Raw genomic sequence first — 15,048 nt, 5'->3', positions numbered from 1 at the left:
CCCCCCCCCTCAGAAAGCCTGTCTCACAGAAAGCTCTGAGAGCCAGTCCCTCCTGAGCTCGGCATTCTGTTGAGTCATGTTTACTGCCCCCTCAAAAAGGTTCTCAAAGCAAACGCGAGAGGTTGCCGAATGCAGGGACATGTGGCGTGCGTGCTAGGGAAGTGCGAGGCATAGCACACACCTGCTTTTTGGCTGTGGTAGGCCATCTTGACTGTGCCATGCCACAAGTTAGCATTTTGGATGAGCAATTGCCATTCTGTTGTTTTCTTCTCAACACATGGTGTTCAAAAACAGTTAAAAGAAAACTGTACCCATTTGCTCATCCCAGAAATCTAAAATTTCAAAGAAGCATGCCAAATTAATTTTCACATAATATTTTCCAAGCTTTTTCTTTGCACTGAGCAATGATATTTCACTTTTTGAACTCATAGTGTCCCAGCCTGAGGTAAATGGGTGCAGTTTCTCTTTAAATGGCATTAAACATATCAAAGCAGGATTATATCTGTCACCGTCTTTTTTTCTTTTTTCTAATGGAATCAAAATCCTTCAGGGAGTGTCCCAAATCCACATTAATGTCTTTGAGTGCTAATGTTTCCACTGGGACTTTTACATTAGCAAAATACAAGTGTGTGGTTCTCCCCATCTCTGCTGTCTGCACGAGACAGAGCCGGCTGCCGCACCACCCTTATGCTCCCTGGCCTTCAGCTAACCTGTGGCAAGGTGGGCGAGGATGACTCGTTGATTTTGGGTGCTCATGCTTCTCCCGCTTCCCCTCCAAGTGTGGCCATGCCCACAAAACTAATGGGAATGCTATTCCCAGTGTGGGTGCATCTTTGGGATCCCAGTACGAGTTTTAGTCCCAAAGAAGAAACTGCAGTGACCATCAGTAATGTTGGTTAAAGCTCCCTGTTCCCCTCGGGGTCACCTTTCATGCTGATTGCGTAAGTTAAAGGAAAACCTAGGCTTTTAGGCCAGCCTGTTGGCGTTCCCATTATTGGTATTCGGCTATCTGACGTTGTCTTTGTTATTGCTAAAAGATCAAATTCCTATCTACCTCAAGCCCCTGCCCACCCCTCCCTTTTTTAAAAAAAAATTCTCTAAGAAAGCAATTAAAAGTGTTCTTTTGCCAAGTCTTGATCGTCTAGTGTCTGAGGAAGACTGCAGTGTCATAGATTGATAATACATGATAAATAATTATAGCGAATAATAAGATACCTGTTGCTATTGAGTTGATATTGCCTCAGGGTGACCTCCTGTGTGCCAGAGTAGCACTGGGTTTTCAGTGGCTGTTTTTGGGAAATCGATTGCCAGGCCTTTCTCCCAAGGCACCTCTGGGTTAACCTGAATCTCCAGCCAAGTGTGTTAACTGTCTGTGCCTTGCATGGCTACCTGTAAAGATAATGAGTAATTCTCATATTGTCCTATTTAATGATAAGATACAACCTTTCTTGCATTTGTACTTGTATATGTTCTTGGAAATTACAGTATTTCTTGAGTAACTGTTGTTATATGTGGTGAGGAAAGGCCTGAAAAGATCTGTATTGAGTGTCACTGTCTGGTCTCCTCACTTTAGTGCCCTTGTGGTCACCCAGGGCTTTGGTTGTGGAGCTGGTGAGAGACCTCCACGGAGGGCAGGGAGGCGCTTGGCATGCTTGCACTTCCTGGGGCACGTGGAGGGACCACATTGTGCCCTTAGACAGTCTTGCTTCCTCTTCCTTCTTTGTCTGTATTCCTTCCCACTTTTCCTTCTCTTACCTTCCGTTGTCTATCGACATGATGTAGGTTAAGAGGAGAAAGCTTGGACTGGTGTGCGTGTGTGTGTGTCAAACGCTTGTAGTGGGCATAGGGAGAAGAAGGATTTCAAATGCCCTAGCTGCCACTAGGAAAAACATTTGAGTGTTTTCATTTAGACTGCCTTTTCCAGAAGCTAAGCCTTTCTATGTGATAGAAAAATTCAAACCATTTTTCTTTCCACACTTTACAAAAGACAAGGGATGGAGAAACTGAAAACGTCAACCTGGATTGAAAATGAAACCGTTTTCGCGCTATGTGCTCACCTTCAGAGTGTTTTGAAGATAAATCCTCATCTACTGTCAATTCACTGAGAATTGACTTGCCACATATTTATGGGGATACTATATAATCCTTGCCGGGTGCTGAAAGAATTTTAGGATAGGTTCTTTTGTTTATAGTTTTAAGCATCGATTGGATGATGATAACTCTGCAATGTCAGATCAATTTTCTTTTATAATTGAAAAGGATACTCTTTGAACCTAAGTTGTTCGACTGTTCTGTGTTAATAGCCTAGTTTGTGGGTCCAATGTCGTTTTGTTCATGTGAGTGCCACTGGAGGCATTGTGTCCCATCCTGCAGTGTAGAAGAGGAAGCTTGCCTTCCACTGTGGAAGATAAATCAGGAAGGGCGAAAGTGTTTTAGGGGAGGAGGAGCCTGCAGGCACAGAGAGGGAGGGCCTAGTCAGTGCTTACCCCTGTCTCTCCAACGGAAACCTTACTAGGGTTGATAAAGATTTTGAGGCGGAGAGGGGCATTATGTTTATTCATTAGGTAGGTAGGGATTCTAAGGGGGAAACGTATGGTTACCTGGGGACATGTTACTTAGGTGTAGATGTTAATGCAAACATAAAGCAGTCCCCTCTGGAAGGGTTATAAGGGCTTCTGGTATTGGTAAGGAAAACTTATTCTGGATGTCATGCCTGCCCTGCTGGGTTGGGTGATTGGCCCATGCCTCTAAAGGTCATGTGGTGGTTGGTAAGTTGGTGGCTGCTGTGCATGCTGGGGCTATTGGCTCCACTCAGTTGCCGTGAACTGTTCCAACCAGAAACTCTGTGTCCCAGTGCGCACCGTGGCCATCACAGTTCGTTCAGCAGCAGCAGCAGATTTCCTTCACACTGCTTCTCCAGAGGCCATGCCCACAGGAAACTGCATGCTCCCGTGTCTGTCGCAGGGGCCACCATTTGCATAGGTGGTACCTGAGCTCCTTCTGCTCTGAGTGAAATGGCACAGTGGGTTGGGCTCCATTTCCCAAAGAGAGGGCCGGCCAGTCCTACTACACTGCCTCTGTGTCAGCACAAAGAGGTTGCCCAGCCTGAAAACGAAGGGGGTTTGCGGGCGCTTGTTTCCTGACTGTAGCATGCTTAAATTTAGGATGTTGGTCACTTTGTTTAATCAAACCAGATGTAAAATTCGATCAAAGGCACAAGGATGGGTTGGCCAGCCATGTTAACCTCGATTGTTAGCGTTTTTACATGTCAAGGTTGCAGAGCATGCATGTTTATGTTTGCATTAACATCTACACACAATCTAACACCACCTGGCAGATAAGCACGGAAATACCCCAGTGGTATCCGTAGTTGTTTCATCCTTGGAGTGTCTCGTAGCAGATTCTGGCAGGGACCACAGATGTTCTAAATGGACACACTTGATCCAAATGTGGAAGACACTTAGTGATTGCCTGGTTTGGTGAGTCAGCTCAGAACACGGCCTCACTCTGCCTCGGTTTCTTCACACGAAGAAGCAGTGACACGAATCCAGCCTGGGTGGTGGTGAAGATTCAGTGGAAACACATTAACCCAAGTACCCAACATAGTATCCAGACACAGTAAACACGCTGATGTTATTTCTCTCCTCCCTTCTGTTAAGAGATGCCTACGTGACAGAACCACATCTTTATATTAGACGGACTCTTAGTGAGCTATCTCCCCGGCCAGATTCCTTGACCCAATCAGATTCCATTAGGCTCCAGCGAGTCCATTTTTGCTCATGTCAAAGGAAAGCACTGTGCTTCACCATCGACTAACATGTAACGGCAAGTCCGGCAATGTGGAGATTGCACGGAGCGACCGCGTGGCCCAGCCAGTTCTCTGCTTTCCCCCCAGCCCACCCTATCCTGGATCTAAATCCCTTTTCAGAGACCTGGCAGTCTCAGAGCCCCAGGGCTCTGAGAGAGCTCTGTTTCAGAATTTGGGGTAAATTCTGAGAGCAAAAATGTGTCCCGATTAATAGGACAGTTAAAATTCATGGTTTGACCTTTACATTTGGGGTACCCAAGTAAAAGTCATTGTTCCAACTTTGCACTTCCCTTGTCTTTCAGCAATGTGGGGAGCATCTGGAAGAGAGGTTTAGCGCTAGGGGCCTGAGTGTTCGCTCTGGTAATCGAGAAGCACCCAACTAGGGGAGAGGTTATTGTTTGAATGCCAGTGTGACTCTGAAATAGGGCCTGGGCATAGAATAGCCACAAAGAGCGGAAAGGAAGAAGTGCCCACGGTCATAAAGTCACCAGGGGCACACCCAAAGGCAGCTGTTGTAATGGAAACCTTGAGAATTGTTCACTTAAAGAGGATTTTAACATTCAAATGTAAAAGGAGAACAAGACCATCCAAAGGACACAGTTTAGGGTCTCTTTTCTTCTTGTGAAAAGAAACAAAATAAAGGAGAAGGGAAGAAAAAAGAAAGGAAGAAAGAAAACCTGAAGGAGTATACCATATTTCAGAGCCAAGTCAGCATATTAATGGCATCTCCCTAAAACTCACTCTCATGATGGGGACAATCAAGCTCTATAGCACACAGCATTAAATATGCAGGTATGAGAGGTCGGGGGAAGACAAGCTACCAGCTGCACCTCACTCTGCAAACCGGCGAGGCTGATGAAGACAGGCTCAGTATCAGGCACTGCCCATGGCTCTAGAAAAGCAACTATGGAGCTAGACTGGAAATGGCAGGCCTCATTTCCATCAGTGATGGGGTGCACATAAGAATCGAGGGAGTGGGTGCACGTCCAGAAATCTGGGAGTCAGGCTGCCCCTACCACATTGACTTCCAGTATCTGAATGACCATTCAACTGTAAAACCAACTGCTTCGATGGTGTTCCTAAAAGAACTTTCTTGTTTTTAAAAACCTTTTACTGTGTTTTAGGTGAATGTTTACCAGCAAATTAAAGTCATATTCAACAGTTCGTACACAGATGGTCCAGTGACCTTGGTTCCCACCCCCACCCCCAGAGTGACAGGACTGTGCCCATTCCCACCCTACCTGCCACAGTTATTCCCATCGGGTTCCCTTGCCTCCCCCTTGCCTTCTTGTCTCTGCTTTGAGGCAGATGTTGCCTGATTGGTCTCAAGTAGTTGATGGTTCTAAGGCTCTTTTTCCTTGGGGTATTTTTTTTTTTTTATAATAGATCAATGGGTTGTTTGGCTGAGAAGTCTCTCCAGGTTACCTAAAAGAGTTTTCAAGGCAAGTGTGAGTCTCCGTCGTCCTTGTGGCTTTCATTTGTGATTCTTCCAGCCGAGGAAAACACAAGTTCAAACAATAGGACGCCTCTCAAAAATGGATGGCATTTATCACTCTAGAGAAATAATAGAATTGATGGAGTCAGAAGGAGTGGTTGCAGTAGCCAAGTCTTGCACATTTCAATGAAAGGAGAACAGGATTGTAGCCTCATCCGTGTCAGGGATCTTCATCCTTTCAGTCTGCAAAGCAGCCCTGCTTTGGTTTAATTAATCCATTAAGGTCTATCTTAACCCTAGTCAGTAATGATCGAGGGGCTCACCGGAGCCATCTAGGATGGGAGAAATTAGATGGATAATGATTTTTGTGCTGATGATGTGTTCTATCTTTTTATATAGTTGATCCCAGGAGGGACATATTTCTTTGGTGTATTCTTGCTGATGTTCTCAAGACAGATATATTACCGAGAAATAAATCAGATTGTGAGACTTCGCCAGTCTCTAATTCTTGATGTGTCAAATGTTGTATTTTAAAAACAGAACTTTTTAAAGATATATTTTTATTAATATAATATCAAAAAGTGAGAGAAGTTTAAAAGGCTTTCATTTCAGGCTTTCTTTTTCTATTTTTTTAATGATGAGATGCTATTATGGAATATTTATGTTAATAGTCTTCTGATTACTCCCTACTCCATGAGTAAACTGTTTAAAATGCTTCTTCCTCAAGCAACCCAACACGTGCTCACTGAGACCCACCATGCACGTAGCACCTGGAGGTTCTCAGACTAAGAGGATCACCTAGGACGGTTTTCATTTGTTTGCTTTGGTTTGAATATTCATAGCAATTAATTTAGAATTGAGGCCATAAAACAATACATTTATCAAACCCATACTGATTGAGTGATGACTATATTTTTTTCTACCACTAGTGGGATTTATAAGCAACTATAATATACACTTGAAAGCCCATAACTGAAAAACCTCTGCTAAAGGGGTCAGAGTGAGTTTTCAGTTGGAGAGGGTTGGCAGCTGGCTGCTGATAATCTTGGCAATCTCCCTGGGATAAATGGGGTTCAAGATCGAATTTGAAGGAAAGAAAACGGTTCTTCGGTGCAGGAGGGAGTGTTCCACAGATACAGGAGAAGGTAGAGAGAGGTTCTGAAGGAGACTTCTCAGCAGGGAAAAACTAGACAGTAAAGGAGTCTTGGTGGATTAAGGTGGCCTTAGTGTCCAGCTTGCCAACAGAGCAGAAGAACAAAACTCCAGAGGGCTGGCTCTCAGTGCTGGGAGTCAGAACTTGACAGTTGATCTCAAGTAGTACAGAAATCCATTGGGGGGGGTGGGGTTGGGCAGGGCCCCCGGGGGCAGGGTTAGAATGCTCATAGTCAATCCTCTGGGAATATGACTTTGGGAATATGACTTCCATGACTTAGCTGCATTGTGGCCATCGCAGGACAAGCATAATAGTAAAATAAAATTTAAAATTTCAGTAATTTCTAAATGTGAGCATTGGCTGCACGGGGCTCTTGGAGGGCTTCCGAAAGCTTGTGGAAACTGTCATGACAAGGTAACGGACCTTTTCCACAAGCTCTCTGAAGTCCCCTTGTCGGTGAGGGAAAAAGGTATTGTGAAACGCAGCAGTGTAACAGGAGAGTGGATGGTGTCATCGACTCTGGTTATCTACAATTCTCATGAGAGAAAAGTCTTGAAAGGAAGGAGAGAATGCTCCTGTGAGGTGCTAGCTGCACATCTAAGCAGAGATGCTCTGAAGAGGAAGTCATGCCTAACCCTAGTTCCACCAAACCAAACTCACTACCACTGAGTCCATTCTGACTCGTGGCGAGCATGTAGGGCAGGGCAGAGGTGCTCCTGTGGGTTTCTGAGACTGCAACGTCTTACGGGAGTAGTTGATCTTTCTACTGCAAAGCAGCTGGTGGTTTTGAACTGCCAACCTTGCTGTTAGCAGCCCAAAGAGGAGCCCACTATGCCACCAGGGCTCCAGCTCTAAACAAGAGGATTTAAAAAAATGCTTGATTACATAAACTCAAAAGTATGAATATTAGAAAAACGTTTTTTTTACCAATGAGTCTTAAATTCGGTTTGTGAGTAACAGCAAATGGGGGAGATAGAGAAGAAATATTGAAGGAATAATTGAAGGGATAAAATTGAACTACGAATTTTTGCTGCAGATGCCAAAGACAGGGAAGGCATTTTTGAGGGAGAGAAGGGGGAAAAGAAACAAACAAACTTGAAATAACCTTAAGCACTCCCCTGCGGCAACCCCCAATTTTGAGTTTGAGGAAAGGGAAAGTCGTGGTCCACGTAAGCAGAGCTAACTGGCAGAAGAGCCAGGACTGAGGCACTGAGCCTTTGATGATGACCAAACAACTGCTCCTGCCACGGAGAGATGTCACCTCGGTTGGGGACTTACCCAGCCACCTCTTGCTGACGTCAGGAGTTCAGCGAGAACGGCCGAGTTTGTGTGGAACAGGCCGACGACATGAATGGACGTGTGTGCACCGTCGCTGAAAGGAAAGGGCAGGGTGATACTGGCATCTCTGTCACTGTTTGACATGTGAGGAGGCTGGTCATCCGAAGAGGGGGGCTGGGTGCGTTTGAGTATTTCAGAGCCACTGTAAATATCAGAATTGCACGTGTCACCACGAGACACACAGCTACACAATTATAAGAGCAGATTTATATTTGTTTAATGATCAACCATTGTCAAGTTAGTCCTGAATATTCAGGGGGAGTCATCAGGGCTGCCTGTCAGAATGAAGCTCGAGTTTAGTTGGTTGAGAGAAAAGAAAAGACAGAAACTGAAAAGCCTTTCACTTTCCTCTACCCTGAGCTGGGAGGCCAGTTTGCTTTGGACGTTCGCTTTCTCCTCCGGCTGTACAAAGACATGGCCATTGCTGTGGTCCAGAAAGCGTGCCGTGATTTGCTTGCTAAAATACTTTAAATTGTCCCCTTTTCTTCAGGAAGACCTCCTGGGTTTTGCCTGTGTAAAGAAAGACCACAAGCTTGGGCCCATACTGACTACCACTGCAGCTCTCGCAGGGGGACCGGTAGGACGCTGCTGTACAATGGTGACATGTTGAAGGGGGCTCCCCTGCATAATGTGATCCATGTCTTTCGGAACAGAGCTTTGCTCCCATGTTAATACATTCTGGAAATTGCTCAAGAGGCGGCTTTGGCATTAGAATAGCAACTTTCAAAGCAGTGAACGTCAGCACTTCTATTTCTCCTTCTTCTTGGCGTGCATTACATGAAGCTGGAAAGACTAATTGGCTAAATGAAGGGACTCAGTGTCACAGAGTTGAAATCCTGGCATGTAAATGGAGAGGTGGGGAGAGACTTTGCATGCATAGCTATATGGCTTCCCTTGGTGAATTATCATAATAGAAATGGTTCTGCCCCTTCTCTAGTTTCCCTGCGCGATGAGTTGGGGTGTGAAGTGCGTGGCACAGAAATTCCCCCATGCTTCGTATCTATGATTACTATGTGCATCTTTCCCACTCCTAAACTGCATGTTTACTTAAGGGTGCTGAATAACACATTGTTTTAAAAGATGTGCCCCTGAATTTAGGTGGTTCTATGGCAATTTTAATAAAGCCGCCTAAAGCTGAGGGTCATAAAGGAAAAAGAAAAATCAGTAAGCAGCTTTCAAAAACAAACAAGACCCTATCCTACTTATTTTATGGGTGTTAGGTTTTCTCCGTTGACCTCTGCCAAGCGCTTGTGAAGACTGCTCGGCAGGGAGATCAGACAGTTCACACAAGATTGGTTCCCTGTGACACTCGCAGACTCAGCTTTGGGGGTGTTCCAGCCATTGAATCACATGCGTGTTTCTGAGGAGGAGAAGCATAAGTGGAAGATAAGTTTCCCAGGTCGTGTTTTAACTTTTATGAAAAGCCTAACTCCAGGTAGAAGTCACTTGGTTCTTCTATTCTGCCCTGCCACCTAGTAGTACTTTACGTAAAACTCTCACAGACCAATGGGGCCAGCTGTCTTGCCTCAGACTTACTATGGGATAACACAGTATTTCATACCAGGCCTTAGCATTTCCTGAAGCATGCCAGAATTTTAGAACTAACCTGAATCCCTCATGCCTCTTAAGCTCTTTTATGTTTTATGTTTACGCTCAGCCATAGATAAACAGCATCTATTAACACATCATCTTACTGATGACCATTATCGCGTCCCCTCTTAATATTTTCAGCAAGGAAGGGATAAAGGTCCTCTGACCTTTGTCCTGATTCCTCTTTAAGCTTTTCCCATTTCTAATTGTGAAGCCCAAGGCTGACATGAAAATGAGATGTGTTTAATTGATCCACTTCTTTGTTAGCTTTCATCATTTTGTTTATGAAGCATATTTGATGCTCACCGATATTCGAGCTGAATAACGATAAATGAGGCTGAAGCTCTAGAGTGATGGTCTACACAGTGAACAGCACAAAGACTCCGAATTGCTAAATGGTTGATATCAGTTGCTACTTGCTGCTGAGCCAGTTGTAACTCACAAAGAACCCCGTGTGTGTCCAGGTAGAACTGGGCTGCACAGGACTTTTAATGGCTGTGATCTCTTGGAAGTAAATTGCCAGGTCTGTCTTCCAAGGTACATCTGAGTGGACCATTCGCACCACTGAAAGGGCCAGGAAAAGCATTGGATGTCCCTTGGCATCACTGTATTAAATCCATGGTTGAAGAGTATCCAGCAGAACCTTGTCACTGAAAGAGAGTATCCGTGCCTCAAGCTCACTGCCACGGAGCCAATTCTGATGCACAGCGACGCTGTAGGGCAGAGGAGAACAGCCCCTGAGTTTCAGAGACTGTACCTCTTCACGGGAGTAGAAAGCCCCATCTTTCTCCCACGTCGCCGCTGGTAGTTTAGAACTGCCGATCTTGCAGGTAACAGCCGAACACATAGCTTGCTATGCCACCGGGGATCCTGTGGTCTCAAAATAAGCAAGGTGAATTTTAAATACCAGTAACTTTGATTTTGAGGGTGCCATGAACTTTGACTCAATCAACTATGAAAATGTTGCCCTTTGACTTGTGTGGGGAAAGGAGAAAAATAGGGGCAGGGCAAGGCCCTTGCAACCAGTAGACAGAAAATGCGATTTATATATCACATTCCACCCAAACCATAAAAACCAAATCTGTTGCCAGCAAGTTGATTTCCGCTTACAGTGACCCTATAAGGACAGTACAGAACTGTCCCATAGGGTTTCCGAGGCTAGAAATCCTCACAAAAGGAGATGGCTACATCCTTTCTCCTGTGGAGTAGCTCGTAGGTTCAAATAATCATTCAGCTTTTTGGTTGTCAGTCAAGCACTTAACCTCTGTGTCACCAAGTCTCCTCGTTTTACACAAGAGGAGGTAAACCATATGGACCTTCAACTCTTGTCAACTGTTGGTTGTACCACTATTTCATTGCCACTGCACTGGTAGCCTCCCACTCATAGTGGCCTGTGGTGTAGAGCAGAATCCAGGACTGCCCCACAGGGACCCCAAAGCTGTACTCTTTATAGAAGCAAACCGCCATGGCTTTCTCTGGGGGAGCACCTGGGGGATTCACACTGCTAGCATTTGCCGAGCTCTTAACCACGGCACCACCGAGAAAGGACCCTAAGTACAGACAGCAATCTTTTTGTCCGGTACCTTTCTAATGTAACGTCATTCCTCTCACCAATAAATGACTTCGAAGATACGCAGACATGATGCTCCCCAAGTAGGAAAGGAAGACGCCAGGGCTCCGAGAGGTGGAGCACCTTGCGTGCTGTTAACGAGATGATTCGAGCGAGCATCAACACCAGCACAAGGCGTGTTGTCTGGAGGACGTGCACTGTGGCTTCCAGGGCTAAGCAGAGTAAGCATGATTAGTTTGATTTTAATGCAGTTCAGGGTTTGGACAACTTCTTACAAAATGTCTGATTCTGTCCTGTTTTTCCTGGAGACTTTCAGGAAAAGAGCTACCCTTGGGTGTGAGGGTAAGCCTTTTCTCTGACAATGAACTGTTTTTACTCTTTCAATCTCTGCTGAATTACCAGGCAATTCATATTCCATGTCCAAAATAACGGGAGGTGAGTAATGTCAGGTAGTGATCTAGCTACAGAAATGTGCCTTTGGCCACAAGTTCCCCACATGTCAGGAAAGAATGGCTCTTGCAAAGCTCTCCCTGGTGATGACAAAGGGTCCTGCTTCACGGCCGCAAGGTTTGCAGATCTTTGACACCAGCGACGCTGCGGCAACAGCTCGAAAGGGGCCCATGCCCTTTGTTGTCTTCAGAGTGGCTGCCGGTGCTCCCTTTGTGAGACCTCCTCGGGAGCACGGCACAAGAAGGGAGCCACTCCAGCTGAGGCTACAGTGGTCCAAGTCAAAGGCAGTGCGCCTTCCGTTTTCTCTTCACTCTGTAGCCTGCTGCCAGGCCAGAAGGAGAGAAGGGAGCCGATTTAAATAAACAGTGGATTCCTCTTCAGCTTCATCTACCTGTCTGTGCAGTGAGGCTAGAGAGCCATGGCTGGGCTGGAGGTTGTGCATTGGGTTGCAATTGCAGCCCACCAGCTGCTGATCAGGAGGGAAATGGGGCTATCTGCTCTCTCCCGGGGAGCTCGATCGTCTCGGAAGCCGTGTACAGGGTCGCTGTGAGAAGCAACTTGGTGGCAGTGGGTGTTTGGGTTTGGGAAAACCCTAAGGCGCTGGTGGCACAGTGGGCGATGAACTACAGGGGACGATGAGGCTGGCCACTCTTGTAAATGCCTGCATTGTATTTCTACGCTGTCCTGCAGGGTCACTTTGAGTCGGAATTGGCCTGATGGGCATCAGTTTAGTTTAGTTTGTTGTCATCATGGCTTCTGTTTTTGGTGGGTTTTTTTTGTTTTTTTAAAGTCATTTTATTGGGGGCTCATACAACTCACCACAATCCATACATACATCAATTGTAGAAAGCACATTTGTAGATTTGTTGCCCTCATTAGTATTTTTTTTATTATTTTGAGGGCTCGTACAATTCTTATCACAGTCCATACATACATCCATTGAGTCAAGTACATATGTACACCTGTTGCCCTCATCAATCCCTCCACTTTAGCCCTCAATATCATTTGCTCATTTTCCCCTGAAATGAGAACCCTGAACCCTTCATAACTCATACATTATTCTAGTTTTGTCATAAGTTACACTGTCCGACATCTCCCTCCGCCCTCTTCTCTGCTGTCCATCCCCCAGGGAGGAGGCAATACTTAGATTCTTGTAATTGGTTCCCCCCTTCTACCCCACATTCCCTTCACCCTCCAGGCCTCGCCCCTCTCACCACTGGCCCTGAAGGAGTCATTTAAGGGGTGTGCAAAAGAAAGCCATGGACCAGAGCTGCACTCCTGTGAGAGAGTAGCCTCTGGGGTCACTCCGCTCCGTGAGCGCTTTCACGAAGACTGGACCAGAAGCCGATGGGGGTGGGGTGGCAGAACATAGTGATGTCCTCAAGGAGTATTGCAAATGTATCAAGGGATATTTCTCCGGAGGCATACAAGAACCTGGAGGGTTAAAATGAAATGAAGGGGCTAGGTCTAAAATGGCTTTCCCTTCACCAGGAAATTAGCCTTCAGAAAGGTGTGCTCTTAAATGTGTCCTGATGTCCATCTCAGGCAGGAGTGCGTTTCTATGGTGAGGTTAGAAACCCTTCATACTCGTGAAGGGTGAACATGGAATGCCTTCCAAAGATAACCTATACCGACTGCAGGCTTGACGCTTGCTTAGCCTGGCTATTAAAGCCAGGAGGACAAACTGTTTTTTCCCTGAATGCAAAAGCTGTTAGGCTAAGGCATGACCCAGTACAAAAGTTTTCTGAATCTCTCTCCACTTTACAAAACGTCGGCTCATCGCTGCTGTCTGCAGTGAAGCTGTTTACAGCTCTGTGCTAAGTGGAAAGTTCAAATCAATTATTGTCCATTAGAGTTTAGGTATAACTGATGAAATATCCCCAGAGAAGTATTGTAAATGTATCAAGATGTCCTTCCCCATTATAGAAATGGGGACGCATAGTGAATTACTTACCTTCCCTCTTACCCTTAATGCTTCTCAAAGGCTCCTGGGCAGACAGAGCTTATCTTGTCTTGCTGGGGTTTCAAGTGAGGGCTTTGCCACTTGGCGAACCTGTGTAGTCATCCAGCAAGGAGTCCAGCTCCCAGACTGCTCCGTGCCCTCCCCAGACTCTCTTGTAGACACACAGACCCGAGGAGCAAAGGAGACAAAAGAGGAAACCCCGAAAAATGGATCCAGGCTGCAACTCGGCAGTCCTCGCACAATCAAGCTCTTTCACAAACGATAAGTTTCTTGTTGACAATCAAATCGAGACAATTTTGCCTCCAAACTTTGAGCAAGTGGCAGTAAGATTTCGTGCCTGGTCACTTGCATCAGGAGAGCTCATTTCCCAGCGCCGGATCTGGTCTCCAGGCCAAGCGTCAGCCAGGGAAGCCTGGCCACACACTGCTCAGATGTGGGAGGGACAGAGTCAGGGTCCCCGAGTCTGCTCTCAGTTACAGAATCAAGCTGTGGCTGTCACTCCAAAAGCCAGATCAGAGAGGGACGATGGAACATGTCCTTCACATCCTTGTAAAAGGATTCTTACTAACTCCCCTCCCCTAGTTCTGCCCCGGAGCCAAGCTCTGGACCCTTGAGATCCCAGGACACACATGCTCAGGAACCAGTCTTGTCCTGAGAAAGTCTGGGTATTATTCCTTAGAGTACGGTGATTTTCCAAACAGCAGAGAAGTGACAGAGAAAGGTCAAGGAAAGCGATCATTCTTTGGCATCAACCTCCCCATCCCCGATGCACACAGGTGGACCAGACTCTTTTATTCAGAGCGGGCCCTGTGCAGCTCCAATGGCTGCCCTCTGGGGAAGTATCAGAACTCAATTCCAATGCAGTGGCCAGTCTTCCTGGGACAAGGAGGCATCTTTAAAATGCAACACTAATTTCTTTAGGTTTCCTTGACACCAAGGATAACTCCGAAGATTTTTCTTCCTGCTGACAGCTCTGTCCGTGGTGCTAAGTAGGAACTTGACTGACTTTCTTCCCTGTGGCCCCTACCGCTGCTGACCCCCCCACTCTCTTGGGGCTCCCAGTCATCTCTCTTTAGAGATGCTGATTGCTGACCAGCAAATCTGGTCAAAATGAAAACAACCCTTCCAGGACACGTCCGGAGGCATAGTTTCATGAGTCGCTCAGATAATAAGAGATTTTGCATTGTTTTTCATGTTTTCCCAGGTAGCCCTAGGTGTTAGGTTTTGTTGTTGTTGTTTTCAAGGTAACAGGTAAAAGTGTGGTGAAATCTACTTTTGATTGCTTAACTCTCGCCTTGTCCGGGTGGGTACCCAGTAAAAGGAGCAAGCTCTCTGCCTCTGTGCCCATCCCAGGCTATGCCATCAGTGTCATGCTGCCCCCAGATCAGCAGCCTCCAAATGCTGACGACCCTTAAAGAACTCATCCATTTGCTCTGCACGTTTGCAGTCAGGGCCGCTGCCCTGCTGCCCTCTGGGTGCACATCCCTTCGTGTGCATTTCCTTGTTCCCACTCAGTAGCCCGGATGTGTAGGCAACTCAGAATGGACTCTCTGTACAGTATTTGAGGGGGGAATTCTTTTCTTCTTTAAATCGTTTTATTAGGGGCTCATACAACTCTTATCACAATCCATACATACATCAGTTGTGTAAAGCACATTTGTACATTCATTGCCCTCATCATTCTCAAAACATTTGCTCTCCACCTAAGCCCCTGGCATCAGCTCCTCATTTTTTCCCCTCC

The 15,048-nt window shown here is 46.1% G+C and overlaps 1 protein-coding gene across 1 annotated transcript in view; it reads left to right on the top strand.

Annotated features, from left to right (window-relative positions):
* The window catches only part of ZBTB20 (zinc finger and BTB domain containing 20), a 428,724-nt gene that overhangs the window by 314,996 nt on the left and 98,680 nt on the right, over nucleotides 1-15,048 (top strand). The gene's annotated exons all lie outside the window — the stretch shown is intronic.

Source organism: Echinops telfairi, unplaced genomic scaffold, assembly GCF_000313985.2.
Source record: "Echinops telfairi isolate 266 unplaced genomic scaffold, ASM31398v2 ScPeMD7_6;HRSCAF=24_0, whole genome shotgun sequence".
Classification (NCBI taxonomy): Eukaryota; Metazoa; Chordata; class Mammalia; order Afrosoricida; family Tenrecidae; genus Echinops; species Echinops telfairi.
The sequence above is the reverse complement of the archived record's forward strand: the minus strand, read 5'-3'. Positions and strand labels throughout refer to the sequence as shown.